General features: G+C 33.2%; 1 protein-coding gene across 3 annotated transcripts in view; it reads left to right on the top strand.

Annotated features, from left to right (window-relative positions):
* The first annotated feature begins 1260 nt into the window (after positions 1-1260).
* The window catches only part of LOC111034415 (synaptotagmin 1), a 36425-nt gene continuing 18036 nt past the window's right edge, over positions 1261-19649 (top strand). The window contains exon 1 of one of the 3 annotated variants that reach the window (XM_022315644.1): positions 1261-1818. The gene's annotated coding sequence lies outside the window, so the exon portion shown is untranslated. Of the gene's footprint in view, positions 1819-4091; positions 4397-19649 lie in introns of those variants that run through there. The other 2 variants (XM_022315642.1, XM_022315643.1) reach the window with 2 other exon arrangements.

Here is a 19649-nt window from a genome sequence, read left to right as displayed (position 1 = left end):
CATGTGCCATTAGGTGTGGGGTAGTAAGGGGGGTAGTTTTTTGTAGAGGTTTAATAGGTTTTTATGTTGGTAGGATGATAACACGTGTTTGTGTGGGTGACAAGGATTATGTGTTGCGAAAAACTCGAATGGTTACCCATCCGAGAGCTAGCAACGTCTACCGGTACGTACACCCAGAGCATTTCCGCAGATTGAGCATGCGACCGCGCCTCACCGAGCCAATATTACTTACTCATTTCAATAGAACAGCTAATAGTCAAATTTTTTCAATGTTATCGATAAAAAAGTGAATATATTAATTGATTTCACTACAGAACTTGCCAGTTGGGGGTGTACAAATGTAACTAGATAGTTATGAACAAAGATTGTCGGGAGTCTGACGAAAATCGAATGATTTTAAGGTATATGCTTGTTGCGCAAGTGTGCCATCACTACATACTACCTATATGATGCATCCATATAAAGAATATAAGCTATAGGCAATGCACATCAATGGTTATTTTAAACTAGGTAATTATAACTTGAAATCATAACTCACGAATTCATACAAAAATTTTCCAAAGTAGTATAAGTAGTTAAAATATGCAAAAATCAAAAATATGATAGACTGATGGTTGAAAAATTGAATTGGGCAAGAACGAGTCACCAAAATTGGACCAATATAGGTAAGTAGTATATTTTATTTCTTTATTTTTTTTAATTGGTCTATATTTTATCAAACCAACATTTTCTATCATTCGTATCATGTATATCATGGAATCCTGAGTTCCTTGTGAAATCGTGCAGAAGACATTTATCGGGCACTTACACTATTTCGTAGCCCTTCGCTAGAGCACATCCGATGACTACGCTGTGCCACGGCAGGGACGGTATCTCCTAGGCGGGAGACGGCTACGTCGACGAGAGACTAAGCGTCTCGCAGTTACCGGTGGCGTGGGCCGGGACCGACGAGCTGTGGGGAAGGGGGGAGGGGGTGACGGCGGGGAAGAAGAAAAAAACACACACATACTCACACATACACGATACTTGAGGAGGGCGGCGGTGTGCGTAGGCGAATGTGCGGTCGGGGTAGTGCGCGAGGGGCGGCGTGGCTTACGGACGGGGTGGTTGTCGCATGGGGGTGTGAAAATTGCGTGGGGGTCGGGGAGGCGCAAAACTTTCTACAGCGGTGGGCGCGCAGGCCTAGCTCGCGTGCGCCGACCGTTGCGCGTACACCGGTGGCGTTTCCTTTATCGATCGCGCGCGCGCCAGGCGGCCGACCGCTCCGCTGGTCCAGTCTCTCACGGTCGTCGCCATATTGCGACGAGCTTTACACGCCGTCAAACCGCGACGTGCCCCCCACCCCCTCCGACGACGACGACGACTCCAACTCCGACGACTCCGACTTCGACTCGGCACACACGGTAGCCGCACGGCAATGGACTGAAAACGGAACGAGCGCGGACACCATCGCTGCTATTCCGACGCCTACACGCCGTCACGGTTTTTTTCGGACGGATTTCCGTCGGGACGGACGCCGCCGCACACCGAAAGAGGTCCACCGCGCACGTCCTGCAGGAACGGACCCATTTAGTAGTTAGTCGCGGTGTACGCGAGGACCGTGCGCGCGCGGTTCGTCATTGAGACACTGTTCCGTCGTGTGTGTGTGCGGATCGGGTAGGGCGATACAACGTGTACACTTAAGATTACTGCCTACCTCTACGCAGTCACACGGGACCATCGCCGACCGCGCGAGAGCCCATCGCGCCCGCGGAAGAAGTGAGCGGCTCGGTCGAAGACGCATATATAGCTTTTGAATTTGGACACAACACAACGCGGGTAAGTCGTCCCGATGATGGTGATTATGGTGATGTAGTAATGATATATAATACTGTGACGTGTGTGTGTGTGAGAGTAGTTTTGGGAGGCGCGTGTTGATGCGCGTGTTTACTCACGAATATTATATTATATATAGTCGCAGGCGGAGTATGACCCATTTACCGCTTTCCTCGTCGCCCAACCTCGAGTATGAAACCACGCGAGACGCATAGAGGGGCGGTGAACGACGAAATCTATTGATTTTTATGAGTGCATTGAGAGTGGTATAATATAATATAGTAAACTGGAAAATCAAGATATAGTGTAACTCTTGTTAAAAAATACTATGTGTATTGTATACTGTCCAAAGTCCAATATTTTTTATTAATATTGTTGTCACATAATATCGTCTCGTTGACACAACCATGACCGCTGATGCGGTTCCCGTGGTCGTACCGCCACGCCACGCTAGAGGAAGGCACACCCCTAGAATGTAGGTCACGCGCGGGGTCAAACGCGCTTTAAAGTTTGGTGGTGGTAGCGCGTAGGTGGAGGAGGTGGTGGCTATTATGCGTAGGAGGCAAGGGAGGAAAAGTGGTTGTACGTGTAACGAGGAGCGTCGGAATCTGGGGTGGCGGTAGTGATCAGGACTTTTACGCGTCAAAACACGTCGACCGTAATATTAATATCACGCATATAATATTTTTACATAGGTAATTAATATCTGTCGCGTGTATCGAGTTTTAGTTTTTTTATTATTATTTTTGCTGAAGCGATGAAATCTCCATTATCCGAATGGGCGACGGCAATAATTACTATGATATACGTTATGAATTATGATTCTAGCAATTTTGCATAATTGCTGCATGTTTATACGTATGTTTTCCCTTTTTTACCCCATTAATACTTCATTTAACGGTTAAATTGTTATTAAATTGTTGTTGATACATTATAATATTATCTACGCAACGCATGCAAAATAATATGGACAAGGTTATTCACCAATAATCTGTATCCTAACTCTTCAATTGTGTTTGGCTTTTTATGATATCAGTAATTTTACAGTCATGCTTATATTTTATTATTTAAAACTAAATTCAAGCATATTACATATCAAATACATTTTATGTTTTTACCATTTCCATTTTTCGAGAAATTGTATCTACTATTCTACTTACTTGAAGTGTGAATACTCACATACATACATACATACATACATACATACGTACATTCATACATAGGCGTGAGTGTGTGACTACGGTGGCAGCTGCAGAGGCTGCATGTGGTGCCATTTTCAAAAGGATCAAGCCGCCTCTTCAGTCTACATTTAAGAAAAAATACTTATATTCCTTGAATAGAGAATAGCAATATAATATATAATATGTTATATGCTTTTTGATCTGTTTTCGTCTTTTTATTTTGATACAAATTGGTTAGTATTACTGATAAAGTAATAAACACGACAACGGCCCCATTAGAAATTATTACACCAAACCATAATACCTATGGTATAAAATCATAAGCTATAGTAATGAAAAGTGTTATTATTATTATTGTATACTCCCAAACAAACGAGTTAGAGAATCATTATTTTTCAACCCTTTCTTTATCACTATCTTCCACTGGTTTTAAAAATTAAGGCGTTGTACATCAAAATAAAATATATGCTGCCTCTGCGGAAGAGGCCTATATCACACCTCACGTCTATGCATTCAATATGCAAACACTTTTTTAAGCGTTTGTCGTACTGGTTGTCTACGGACAGGCATCGGTGGGATTAATTTTATTTTCATAATCCTGAGAAATCAGTAAGTAACCTAACGTAATGAACAACTTAAAATCTACATTACATTGAAAACATTTTTTTTCATACACGGTTATTATAATAATAAGAGCGCATCCGATTACGAATATTATTTCAGAAGTTTTGTTATTACGGCCACGTATAATAATCCTCTCCACAGTCATATTATTAAGTATGTGTATCACAATATAATAATAATAATAATAATAATATTATTATTATGTGGGTTATGGTCGTCGCAAACGTGGATGTGCCGCGTAGGCGGTAGCGATAGCTGTTGGGCATAAAGTATTATATATTTATACACGNTTTTTTTTTTTTTTTTTTTTTTTTTTTTTTGTTGTTTGTTGTCGCCGCGATTCGGCAGCGTGTGTGCAAAACACAAAATGTCGATCGATCGGCCGTCGTCGCCGTCGTCGTCGTCGCTGCTGCCGCCGCTACTGCCGCCTCTGCCTCCGCCACAATACCGAGTGAAGTGTTGTTCCAGACGGTGTCGGTATTGTAGGGCCGCCGCGGTCGGTTATAATCATATTATTACATTAGTCTCCGTAGATGCTGTAAAATAAAATAGTAAATCTTTTTGTCGTCATTATATTTTCCAGTAATTAAAATATAATACATCAACGTCATAGTACCAATGATAACATAACATTTTAAGTCATACTCAAACTAACCAATAGTTTTACCCATAAAATATATATACACCTCATTAAGAGTCGCGTGGTGTGTATTCGATTTCTTACCGACGGAAGCCGGCCGGATGAGCGAGCGACGACGAGTTTAAGAAAAATAAAGGTAAACGCGCGAATCCTGTCGGATTGTTTCGCTGCGGTGTTTTTCTTCTGTTTCGATTCTAACCTTTGAGAACGATGGTACATTATATACCTTCTACATAAATTATTATATTTATATGTATGAAACAATGAGTAGCGGTAACGAGAATCCGCGATCAGTTAGTTAATATGTATAGTATACACATGGACAGAATACAGTTTGAGATATAGGACTGACCAAGGAAAATTAATATTTAGCGGCCCACAAGCAGGTCAGTATTTTAGACTTACAAAAAATGAAGATTCTACACATGGTAATGAGCCATTATTTTTCTATATTTATCATGAAATTAGTCAATAATTCAAATATTTAAATATAATAGTCATCTTTACCCGAACTACTATAATAATACCTATAACTTATTAAATTGTTCTACTCACGATATTATTGCCAATATAATATACCTATAACTACTAAATAGTGAGTAGTATTAATTTTTAAACAGTATTATGTTATTCTATTATTATAATGTATATCGAACTCTTTATTGTCCGATTATAGCTTTGTATCAAAACCACAATATTGTACATGCATACTTATTGTTATTTATTAGTTGTTACATTACGAGTGTTTGAGCCTTGATGCATTTGCATATATTTTCTACTCAAAATCTTGTTCAATGCGTACCTATTCGTGTATACTCGTTTCATTATACATAATACAAAATTAAATGCATATTTTTACTCAAATACTCACATTCTAAGGTTGTACGCATATTAATAAATTACGTTTACAACATTTTGTTTATAAATCATGATAAAAAAAAACTTAAGTAGTTGAAATAATATTAATAAATTAAACGACGTACAATAATTATGATTCAGTCGTTATGCCCGCTATAGAGTTCTTACACACATATTTAAACCTCTTGAAAACCCATTTTTAACGTACGTAGCTCACTTGAAAGATTTTATTGAAAAAAATGTACTCACTCACTCATACCTCTTACCACTCTTTACCTTCTTGTCTTACCTACTGTATTCCACAACTACTGGAAAATTCATAAGCTATCCTTTAAAAGTACCATATATTCATATTATACAAATCTGGAGAGGTGTTGCATGAAACTTTTTGAATTATTTATACTTTTTTTATCCCTCCCTTTTTTCAGAATCTTTAAAAACCGATCAATATAAATTAATTTCACAATATCATGTCTAATAAATATTTAATCCGTACTTAATACATTTAATGCAAATTTGTAAATTATTATGAAAATATTTTTAAATTTTAAGTTTAAGCCTTAAACGCGCCTCTACTTATTGATGCATATTGAAAACAAAAATAGTATCAATATTACATTATCACATTGCATACTTTGAAAAGTACGTAACGTATACAAATATTTTCTATATACATATATATATCCTTTTTATTAAATCTTTGGTGTTATCGGCCATTAGGTGTAGATATATATTTACAAAATGTAATTATATTGAATATCCATACACACATTATACAGTATACTCAACTATAATTGTATGGTCATGTACCATGCAGGTGGTTGAATCTGAGTGCTGCTAATGGAGGGATTCATCGAATCGAAGATTAATTATTATGACAGAGTATACCTAGTAGGTATAGGTAATATTAAAACTAAGTGTTACAAAATCAATCTAAAATAATAAAATAATTTGATCTGTAGGTACCTACTGAATTTATTGGGGCATGTGAAACGGTCGTGCATGATTTGACATGTTATCGCAATATACTGAACCGTCGCACAGAACCCCCTGAATTTAAAAGTCCCGAGCTTAGTCGGTATAAATAAGGTATAGGATATTAATTTCCGGTAGTTTCATACTTTCAAGTTAATTATTAACCACTAATTAATTAGTTATTATCTATTGATTATAATACAGTATCAGTTGTATTCTGGCGTCTAAACCCAACACAGAATAGGAAAACAAAAACATCATTTTTCACAAAACCGCGAAATTACTAAGCCTGGTCCTGATATTAAGTATACTATTACGAGTACAACACACTTACACACTACTCACACATAGTATAATATATTGTATAAGTACACACGGTGCAAATAAATTGGTTGTGCAAACTGTTTGTTTTCCGAAGACGAAATGGCTACGCCGCGGTACTTAGGCGGGTTTCTCGTTGTTGACACTAGGTACGTGATGTTTAAATACTGCAACCACGAGGCATTATATATATGACAATACAATTTAGGTCTAACGGTAGTATTTTTTAGTGTTTTAGTGTGACGTGTCTAAACATAGACATAATAGTTTCTAGTTTATAAGCCTTCTAATGTTGTACGCATACCTCGTTGTATGAAATCGGAACAGTGTACCCACTATAATATACCTAGGTACAGGTACATTGTATTGTATAATAAAATTACTATAACGATAGACGTGGGGAGAACAAAATAATAAATTATTCTATTTTAATATATATATTAAATAAATCGCACAATACGGAAATAACAAATTATCTCATATATGCCTACATCATCCGTGTAACATTTCTGCTGAACGCGCATTGGTACTCGAAATTCAAAAATAATCACAAATAGATCTCATATTTCATAATCTCAATTATCGCTACTATAACTAATAAATCTGACCTCATCCATTAACTTGTTAAAAGTAATTACCTATATCCACGAACTCTAAACGTACTTTAGATATCTTGTCTAACTTACCGATGACCGTGCCACGTTTTTTTCTATACTCTACGTCTATATTGTCTATGCTAGGTACATAAGTTATTGCAGGTTCCTATGGTTCATCATGATATAATTAAATTTTCAGTAACTCATTGTTAAAATGTATTTATTTCAGAAGTCTTGTGTAGTTTATATAAACCTATAAATACATTCGACGCAATTTAACCAACAGCTCGTTTGTTTTCGAAGCTCCGGTTGTTTTTCCGTGCGTCTTTTACATTTCTGTGTAGGCACATTAAAGTAAATACTCATATTATGCGAACTGCGAACATAGCAGGTACCTACATGTAAGTTTAATGTAACGTATTTCATTATGTAAATTTACCTACTTATATAGGTATCATGTGTTTGTTGTATTTTACATTGTGTAGGATACACATACGAATCTTGTAATAAACATCAGAAGATTATTATTATTATTATATTATAATATTGTAATTTAACTGAGAATTTGATTCTAACTAAGACAATACCGTCTAATGCAATTAATTATAAACCCCGAGGACAAAGAAATATGTATATATAATACTATTAATGCTCTCGATTCAATTTGAGTTTGTATTGCACTCTCCACGGTGTCGTCGCTGCAGCAACTCTCTCGGGGTTGATGGTTGAATACATTTCCAATTCACCGAGTCGCAAATCTCTGATCCTGTGACCCGTTTATTCGTTTATAGTTTACGCGTTGAAAAATAATATATTGATGAAGGCACAACTTTTGATTATATACGTGCTTTTCACCCCAATAATAATAATTAAGTTTTACTTTTTTTATAAGATGACATAATATAAATTATAATTACTTTTATGAGAGGTTTGACTCGTGTTCCTTTTCAATGTGCAATGCATACAGTTCTATTTGCCATTTTCCTTGCAGGCCACACTTTTATCCAAAGTTGCGATTTATCAATGTATCTTCTTTATACGGTAGTCGGGACATGACAGACTTTCATAATATATGTTATCCTTCTCCTTTACCTAAAAAAAGGTAATGTTATGCGTATAACATTATAATATAATATACGTTTTGGTTCTAAAATGTCACACGGATCACATAAACTACCTATCTAAATAGCTTCCGGCATGATAATATTATATATACTCGAACATCTGTAGGTACCTATATAATATTATGTTATCGGAATAAAATTTAACATCATTAGTTGTTAACGTACACGAAACTTAATTTAACACCGTGTTCACATATTTCTTAAAATAATATATGATTATTGATTCTGATAATTCTAATAATTCTAATAATTTTAGATATTAATAATTATACAATGTACCTATATATATGATAGTCTTAATGAAATAAAATTGTAAATTATACATGGATTAATTAACGTGCTGTAAGTCATTTTAAATGTATCTATATAATATAATATATATTACATAAGTCAGTTGTGCAACTAAGTTAGTGTTTCTACATTCGATGTAAGTAAATATCAAGAACTACCTATGTGATAAATATTCAACTAAAGATCACATAATATCGTATACCGTAAAATGTATTCAAAGAATCCACATTAACACGCCCTCGATATAGACCAAGACCGCACAGAACTCTTCTTTTTACTAGGAAATCGTATTCCAGGATCCATAATACATAATGTGATAAATTTATGAAAATTATATAATATATACATATTTTTAAATATAAATGTCAATCGTTAGGTTAATTATATTTATTTGGACAGTTAATAAAATAATAGGCCTAATGAAAAAATGAACAGCTATTATTGAAATTGAGAGGTAAGAACAAAAAATAAATATTGAATACAGAAACCTGGGAAATCGATAAAAGAAAGCACTCATTTAATGATGGGTCACACGAGGTGTTCATTAAAAACATCAGTACTGCAGTACCTACATATCTCAGTAGTTCGCACGGTACGAATACGATACGTGATCAAATAATACGCAAACCAGTGATTACCTACTGATTTATTATTCCGATGAAAATGCGACGTTTAACATTTAATAATACGGTGTAAACGAAAATCGGTGTACGAAAATACACATTTAACATTTTATCGGCTGGTTGCGATCAAATTATTATCATGTATTACACGCGTGACGTACACAACATTTAAAAGTACATAAAACATGTTCACCCTTTCAAATGAACACGCGTGTCTTTATACACCACTGATATTATATTATAATGTCATACAAACGTGGATGCACGCCAAAACTGGTATGAGTTACATTATAACGACATGTTGCCGAGATTTTCGTTAAGATCAAACCACCGATATTCGGACGAATCTAAATACGCGATAATAAATTTGATATTTTTTTTTCCACTCGATACGAATATTTCTATAGTACCAGAAAAGTTCAGATTGCACACGGTGACGTATAAATATATATACACGATATACAGAGTACAGACACAATCCCGAGAAGAGCATCCGAAGCTGAGAGGGCACTCTTCGAAGCGAGAGTCCCCCACATAAATATATATATATAAGATTTTACGTAGTTATAGGTTTATAAAACAATGAGATTTTACGTCGTCTGGCCACAACGAGAGGGTGCAATCGTGATAGTCACCACGCTCGGTACGAGTACAGCACACACACGCTCACACACTGATTTTTATCACACTCCAAACCATCATCCCATCTCCGTAAAAACAATACGCGACAAATTGAGTATGTGTACGTGTGTGTCGTGTGGCGTATTTCGCGACTAATTGGTAGACCCTTCGCCGGCGAGGGTATTCGAAAATATATGTGCAGCGGCAAAATTCGATGTAATTAAAACGTCAGAATATAATTACGATCCATCTGTATAGATGTGTACGGGATAATAGTATTATTCGATGACGATAATAATATTATAATATCGTAAATAATATAAATTTCGATTTATGCCACGGATGGCGTAGTGCGGGCGTCGGATACAAGATATTCGCCCCGGGCTTTGAGCAGACTATAATATGTATATATATATAGGTACGTCCATAATATACATGTTATTATAATATTGCTCGATTCGCGGGGATGAGAGAGTTGGTTTTTTAAAGCGAATAAACGTGCGCACATGGCCAGTGGCAGCGGCGGCGGCGGCGGCGGCATCGTTTGTTGGCCCGTTTTCTTGACTGAACCACGGTTAGTGCGGCCCCCGGGGTGCGGTATTCCACGTGCAATGCGCGCGCGCGCCTGTGTAGCAGATGGGAGCTTAATCGAAAAATCGACCGAGGAAATCGCTGTTATAATATTATTATGTACGTATTAGGCGCCGAGTAGGAAGTGCGTGCGTCGTCGGTTTGCACGTTTCTGTGTTAGGTGGAGGAAGAGGAGGATATAGGGACGGAAATAGCGGAAACGTGAGTTCTCATTACTCACTCGCAACGTGACATATCGTTTAAATCCATAATCTATAGAATATTTAATAACAATAATCGTGTTCATAGCACTACTGTCCTAAATCTTTTGACAACTAGTTTTACTAGTTTACCGACGATATTAAATCAAACTATCCGGGTTAGGATACCACCAATACATCAAAATACTGGCGGTTTTAAATCTCTTAGATTATAGGTGTTCGGTGAAACCGAAAAAAACAATCGTTACAATAAACAAAAATTACGATAATACTCATATTAATCATTTAATATAGTCATTAGTCATAGACACTGTGAAACGAAAATAAATTAGGTAATCGAACACATTTTTTGTTCTCTATATCCCGTCGAATTCGTTCTTTGACGTCATTTATTACCATTTTTTATTGTAATGTCCGTCATAATGAAAACAGTACAGTTGAGAAAAATTCACGACCACGCGAAATTCAATACCCACGCTATAAATATATTTATGCTACGTAGTCACAGTGGTGGTGCGAAGTGGACAATTATTATTGTTTTATCATTATTATAAAATCCGTCAGAACTTCGGCAACCTATTATTTGAATAACAAACTGAATACCAATAATATTTACAGCAAATTAAACTACGCTTACGGTGTCGTTTTTTTCTCCAATATCGTTACACGATTGTTAATCTTGTTAGAATCATTACAAGTAGCTACCGAGTACCGAACTAAAGTGTAATATCGAATTTCGAATGATCAATTATTTTAATTATACGCTCCTATGGGTACACCCCATTTATGAATCGTTTTTTTCCCCGAAATTCTTATGATTTTATTGTAGATGATTTATTATAATTATTACGCATGTATTTAGTACAAATAAGCTAATTTACCTACTCCGATTGATTTTTAGGTAAATCGTTAAGTCGGGAAGTCAAGTATTTTCGTCGTACGATGGTCCTGAAAGACAGGTCTTTTTTTAACTAATCCCCCGTCGACAATAAATTTAATATATACCTAATATGGTTTTATACCGCCTTCGTGGTATTTATCGATTCATTTTACAATTACGTCAGTACAATTCGATAAACATGACCCAACCACATTTTTTTCCTTTGGTAATGAATTTATAACTCTGATTATTGGAAATTTTAAGCAGATTTACTTCACTAATCAGATTTTCAAATACTAAGATTTTTACACTATAAAGAAGCGTTCTTACAAACTTTTTTTTCTCAAATTAGAACCAACATTTTTACTTATTATAATCTAGTAGGTAGTACTACTACCATCATTTTTCAAACAATTTACAAGCAAAGGGGGTTTCCCATTTGGAAAAAGAAGTTGGTATTGTCACTGGATACTCCTTGAATAGTATAAAAAATTTAACATGTATAAAAATATGGCTCTTTAGTATAATTACATTTCCAAAATTCAGAATTTTAAAAAATGTATTATTAAAGGATAAATGGGAGTGATCATGCTTAGGTTTGTGTGTTTTACAGTATACATATTTATGTCCAACTGTACATAACTCGTTGGACGATCTCATAACTCACGATTTCTTCTCGTTATTTCCGACCACCCTATTGATACCCAGGCGAATAGTTTTATGTATACCGAGCGCATAATTTAATCGACTTAAGATCCCATACAAGGTTAATAATTCATGATCCTTTCGTATTCCTATATATAATATATAAATGTATTACCTTCTTACCTTAATCGTTTGACAGTAAAAAACGCTTTTTAAATATATACCTATATATTTTGTATTATTGTTTGATTTGTATCAAATTTGCAACTTACTTAAAAAGTAATACTAAACATGGTTCAAAAAATGGAATAGGTGATTTTTTTTATTTAATAAGTATAATTAAGTGATAAATACTCTACAAGTATAAAATGTTTATTCGTTTAACGAACTTACTGTACTTCAGCTTAAACTCCAAGCACCAAATTCCAAGTGTAGAGATAGACAAACATTTGTAATATAATATAATTATATAAATTAATGATTTTTATCTATAAAAAAAATTTTCATCTGAAATAAATAGGTAACATATAATTACAATGGATAATTGAAAACATAAGTATTACCATTTCCATTATAATAATTAGAGAAATTAAAATTTAGAAAACGTTGTATTTTACTTCTCGTAATTAAATAAATAATTTTATGATTAAGTGCCTTTACATATTTAATACATTTGTTTACTCAAACCTCATATTTTAGTTATAGCTTATAAAACGAAATATCGCATACTTTAAGTCATCGGGGGTAATTAAACATGGTGAGAGTATGTTCGTGATGAGAACGATGGTGGATGAGACACCTGACAGTAGGTAGACTTTCTCTACTGGAGTGTTCCTAATGAGTCAATATATGGAACTAATAAATAGACACCTATTCATATATTATAACAAATTATTTACTGTATTATTTTCATTTCACTTACTACGATAAATTTCTTTGACTAAAACATTAAAGTTGGTACTAATAAAAATATTACTAGCAAGCACTGAGTATTTCCTTAAATTGAATTTGTTCAAACTAATTCTTTAACGTCCATATTACTCGATGATGTGTATTAAAAGCAAAGTGAAAGTATTTACTATTTCTACACAACTATTACTTTTCTGTTAATAACACTTAAGTAGTTAATTCTAACAACTGTGTTTTATGATAATACAATAGCATCGCATCGCATTTTTTTTTATATTAGCTACTAGTATAAAACTATTATAGGGCATTGTCTTTTAATGTATTACTTTATTCGAGAACTTTTCTAATGTTTTCCTAAAACTGTTAAACTTACCAAGTTATCCTGCAAGTTAACTGTAAAATAGTTGTACTGCTATAATTTTTCCTTCTCCATTTTCTGTTTTAATTATGTTCCATAATATGGTAGAGAAATTTCAGAGTAATTTGATATTGCAGTTCAATTTAGGAATACAATTCAGTCACTTCAAAATATCGTGTTAAAATCGAAATTCATTAGTTCTAATAATGGATATTTTCCGATCCTCGCACCATCTATATTATTCACTCTCTCTCCCACGTACCAATATAGAATATAATGATGTAATAGTCACGTAGTAAATTAAAAATTAAAGTCAATTAACTTTATTTATTAAAGTACAAATTGACTATTACATTTGTATTGTAATATTCTGCTTAATTGAGTCCAAATAATTGATGATATTATGTCTATATATAATCACTTTATCAAACAATATTTCATTTGATTTGGTTTTATTATATTCATCTAGGGGAAGTAAAGTGGAAACAATCCTTTCTCAGTTCACCTTAAACGCCCAAATAAATATGCATTACGATGCATATGTATAAAACCATAGAAATAATTTCAATAATAAATATATTAAATTTATCTTTCAATATTTTGAATTTTCAAACAAACGTAGTCATGACCTTTATCCAATAACTGATACATAATAAATTATATTAACAATGTATTACAGTGATATATACATATTACACAATTACAACATACGTATATACACGTGGCAATAAACTTTTTTTAATTAAATGTTTTGTCATAAACATTACAGCTTAATACTAGCAACAAATGAAATAAACGATATAATAAGTCGGCGTGTATCAGGGACCAATTTATTTAGGAGAGCTAAAAGGTTTCAATATTTTTATTACGAAATAACACCATATTTTTTTAGAAATAGCAACAGATCAAAATATAATTTGAAACCATTTGTTTGATTGTACGGTACAAACCACAAAGGTATTATATAGGTATTATATTATAAGTGTACGATGTATATAGTATAACATAGGATCATAGTAACCCCCTCCTGGGAATACACCACTGATTATTATATATAACGCATTTACAAAGGTATAAGGTACCATATGGTATACTCATCAGGAATCTATTAAAATGAATACGAAATTTTAAATTAAAATGCACAAAAAACTTTGAATCTAAATTAATTTTCCTTGCAAATACAGATATTATATAGCAGACTCAAAAACAAAGTAGGTATTTACCTACAACAGGCAACCCACACATAAATAATGCTAATAAAATTGTGTATATTTAATATCATGCAAACATAATATGTAAATTTAATACAACAAATGACAGTCATAAGTTAACGTCAAACAAACTATATAAACAAATGTTTCCCATTGAACAAGATTCAAGAACCCCTATACCAGAATATATAAATTTAATATTAAATTCGATAAAAGGTATTAAACTCCATAATATAATAGCCAATAGAGTAAGTTGTATACATTTTTATATCGTCGTTTATCTGAAAGACGTATACCTATATAGCATGATTTAGACTTGAAGACGAGATAAATGAAAATTAAATTAATTGTCACCGCCAGTAATGGGAATCGTGGCGTGTCTTTCGGGTAATTACCCCAACCGTTCGAGTAGACATAATTCATGCAACGTAATTAGCATACTACATATATACTTACCATATAACACACTCATAACGTATATGTGTATAGCTTTATTCGACCATGTGTGATATTGCAGTATCATCAAAAATAATGTGTTTGAAAGGATTTTTTTCCGTCGCAACAATTCCATAGTTTACCTAAATTTGTCTCTATTATAATTATTATATTATGTATTAAGACGCTTATCAAACATTTTCGTTTGTATCATAACATATTGCACCCGATATCGGATAACATACATTTATACACTAAATATGCAACTATCTAAATCAATACAGCACAATTAGTATAACGCATAACAAGCTATAATAAACGTGCTTTCGCATGTTGTAGCACGTTTATTAAAATTATTTATATTAAATTATAAACATTTTAATGTGTACTATCGATTTCCCGGATAGAGGAAAAGTTTAAATTCTGTAAAGTGTAATTTAATATAATAATATAATTGAACATGGAAGTGAGCAACTAGTCTCTACCGTTTCTACTTAAGAAAAATAAATTAATCTATAAGATGATGAGATGAACTCGGTTTTGCATAAAAATTGTCAAAGTTTGTCAGGTCTTCATATTTAAACACGTTTCTTTACAGCTATTTTAAAATTTTACCCAAATTTTGTGATAACAACTGAGAAAGGCCAATATTCTAAAATGCCACTCAAGCTTCATTTAAAATGTAAAAAGGTGCTCTATGAAGTAAGCATGAGTTCAGCGGCATGTCCAGGGATATTTAATGGGGGGGGGGGGGTGTTATAACTAATAATACATTTAAATTAATTGTGGTAGTAATACCAAAGACACAAATAATGGACACAATAGTGAGGGGTTGAAACCCTTTATCTGCCAGCTCTCAGCACGCCACTGCATGCGTTTAGATACTCCAAAAAGCCTTTTTCGTAAATAAAATAAATGATTATAATCCAGGGCCTAAAATAGTATATTATGAAACACAAATTGTGATGTAAAAAGAACAATCAATATTTAATAAAACCACAAGTTTCATGAAATTACAAATGATTACCTACGCCCTAGATACTGGACAAGAATAAAGAATTGCAAAGCAATAATAATTTATCAATAATTTATATATTTGTGAAATATTTAATAAGTATATTTTAAAGTTTTAAACCATGATCAAAAATGATAATTTATAGCCAATAATAATATTGTAATAAGAATTCATAATATTAATTATTTGAAAGTATACACTGCTGCAGTAGGTAGCTGGTAGATAAACATCTTATGTGTTAATCATATTTTTTCTTATTCTGACATGTGTGCCAAATCAGAATTTACCAATGAACCAATTACCAACTTTATATTACTTTATTTTTTAAAGTTACAATATGTTGATTGTATAACTCTATGTTCAAATTAAGATAAAATAATCAACTAAGAATGATTTGAGGGAGTTTATCCAGAAAATGTTCAAAGACCAGCAGTATAATCACAAATCATATTCAGCTGACTTACAAATTATAACTTATAAGTAACAACATAATTTGTTTTCAAATAATATATTAATTCTTAGTGATAATATTAGTTGACTCTTCTTCAATTCTGTGAAAACTTTGATAGCCCAGTTTGTTTATTCAATTTTATTTAAGCAAAGAGATAAATAAACTGTAACTGGTAGACGGTAGTACCTATACCTATTCGGGAGGGGTGTGGGTTTTAATACTTCCCACTGATCTGTGTTTACCAAGTTATAAGTGAACAGTACTAAATGTTCAATATTTAAGTGCTGACATAAAATCACTATAAAACTATTAACCAATAATATACATTCTTAACTTCGCTGAAGTACTAAGATGTAGCAACTAGCAATAAAGAAAATGTTTTAATATTTCATAAAATCGTGGTTTACATAAAAATATTATGTCAAGTCGATGACTTAGTATTATCTATGTCAAAGGCTCAAAGCGCAAAAATTAAAGTATCTAATCGAAACACTTGAAATACATTAATATAAGCAAATTAATTATATAACTTAATGTATAGACACTATCATTACTTTGATAAACAAAGTTTTTGAAACTAATAATATTGGAAAATCTTAAACAACTGAAATTTTAAGGGTTTTCCTATCCTAAATTATGTGAGAGAAACTAATATTAAATTTTAAAAGTATATAATTAATGAAGATTAAGATGGCACTCGACAGAGGCGTGTTTTGTATTTTATTTACTCATTGTTGTTGATCACGAGTGTTTCACTAAGATATCACATAAAATGTGTAAAAACGTATCACATGGGGTTTATACGAGCGACTGAACGAGCATGTTAAAAATGTTTAATTATATATAATCATATTATGATACACAGTAGGTAGCTAATGGTTTTGCTGCTATGAATATAAATTATACATTATGACGAAGACTACAGTGACTTAATGACAAGTCATATTTTAGCTGGCTATGCGTTATTTGAACGATAAATATGGAAAACCAAATGGAAAGCTGAATATAATTTCCACCTTGCGTATACCACAGCCGATAGTGCATCGATCTTAAAATGTTTAGTTTTACTCTATTGTCCATTACGTGTACCGCATACGTCATGCTTATTAGACATTTTGAAAAATACGTTGTACCCGAAGACAAAAATAGAAATCAATAGGACTCAAAATACCATGGCCTCTTTTTGTAAATCATTGATATGATTTTTGAATACTTCACCGGTTCCTGTAATATATGTGGATGCGACATTTTTATATCCATCAACCATAAATTTAGGATATATAGGACTATTCAGTTTCTGCCCCTGAAAGCCAAATGTACCTGCGCATACATTATAATATTTCATAAAAAATAATACATGGTGATGAATCCATATAATAGGGAGGCTTTCAGTTAAGTTCACCCTTATCTGGGGGAATTATGATTACTGAAAATTTGATTTCTTATAAGTTGTGCTATAATACCATTGTTAAGTAATTCTATACAATAAGGCCTTCTTAAAAATTATATTTTAAGAACTAAAAACTGTATTGGTAATCAAATATTTTCTATAAGAAATGTGGGTAAGATGTAATTTATCAACCTTTAAAAATTTACTATAGACCAACTCATTGAGTTATACTTGAAGTAGAAATAGACAAATACAATATAATATATTATATTTTGAATAAATGCATGATCAATTTTTTATACGAATAAAACAGCGTTTCATGTTGTATTACTGATAGATTAAAATGCAGATATCGTTTTTCCTGCCAACACTTTTTAGGATAGAAAAATAAGTGACACTAAAAGATTTAGTAAGATTTCCAAGGTAACCTAAAAAGGTATACAGTATATACTTACATCTTGGTAAATTTTACATTCAGGCCTTTTCTGAAAATAAAATATAGCTCTATAAATCCCCCACTAACGATGATGCGAGATATATTATAGAAACCGTCATCGTCTGCACGGACGAATAATATTTATAATATTGTCGTCGGCGGTAGTTGCTACTTCTGTGAAGGGCGTGTTTGCAAAATGTGTAACACTCAGTGCGCTTGCGGGTGACGTCAAGGATAGAAATACACCACCACCGGTCGGGATTTTTATCAATGGAGGTAAAACTACGAGAGAGAGAGATATGGAAGGAGAGTGAGAGAGAGAATAACCAAGAGAGCGAAAAAGCAGGCCACCGCCGCTACTATTTTCCGACCATCAATCCGTCGTCGCCGTGGCAACACACTCGAGCAGGAGAGTACGTGCTGGTTGCGTGTTCGCTTATTATCGTACTGTTCAAAATTAATGTTTGGCTTTAAAATATGAAATTAAATTATTATTATGATTATGATTATTATTCAAAATGTATGCATTATATGTGTGTTGAGCGTAATATAGATACCCAGCGGCGTAAATATCGAAACAATTTTTGATTATTCAAAATTATTAACAATTACTATTTCAATAAATATACAAAATAAAACAAACAAATTGAAAACCTCTTAATATCAAATAATACCTACTTACTTGGCAATATGGTAGTTATATATAATATTTTTTCAGTGTTCTGAAGTGTCAGGCATGAAATTTGAATCGGACATTTTGTAGTAATATATTCATATGACCCAAATTAGCCCCAAGCTACTACTACTTATAATTGTATTAGTGTATTGTTTCTAAGGGGGCTAAAAGTCTATTTGTCTTCGGATCCTTTAAAATGTAATGAATTTCTAAAGACGTTGTTTCACGTCTAAATTCAGCGCTACCAGCAAGTTTAGAACCACTATCGGATGGGATATCAATGACAGATCCCAAAATTTCAAAAATTCCCTCCCTGCTTGTACTCGTATGTACCGATTATACAGTGCGTACGTGTGTTCGGTATGATAGACGTTAGAAATATTATATTTAACGTTGGTATGCAAGGATTCTCCAACGTAAATTTGTATATTTATAAATGACAATAGGTATAGTGCGTAGGCAACGCATAAACTCATTACAATTGAACAACATAAATGCTAACTAAATTTTTATCTATTTTAATTTTATGACTTTTATGCTTTCTCTCTCTCTCTCTCTCTCTCTCTCCCGAGTATTGTTGTTATATTCGTACTGCACTCCGTAAATTACGCGCACGCACTTTGGTACTCCCTGCCGCGGGCATATGTATATGATATTATACAACGAGGTTTATCGATTTCGACCCACCACGGCAAACGACGACAAGCACGCACTTTACACTGACGTAGGGGTACCTATACATTTTATATAAACGGTGTGTAGGTATATAATGTAGCAGCGTGC

Source organism: Myzus persicae, unplaced genomic scaffold (assembly GCF_001856785.1).
Source record: "Myzus persicae strain clone G006 unplaced genomic scaffold, MPER_G0061.0, whole genome shotgun sequence".
NCBI classification, from domain to species: domain Eukaryota; kingdom Metazoa; phylum Arthropoda; class Insecta; order Hemiptera; family Aphididae; genus Myzus; species Myzus persicae.
Note: the sequence above shows the minus strand (reverse complement) of the source record. Positions and strands in the feature narration are given on the sequence as shown.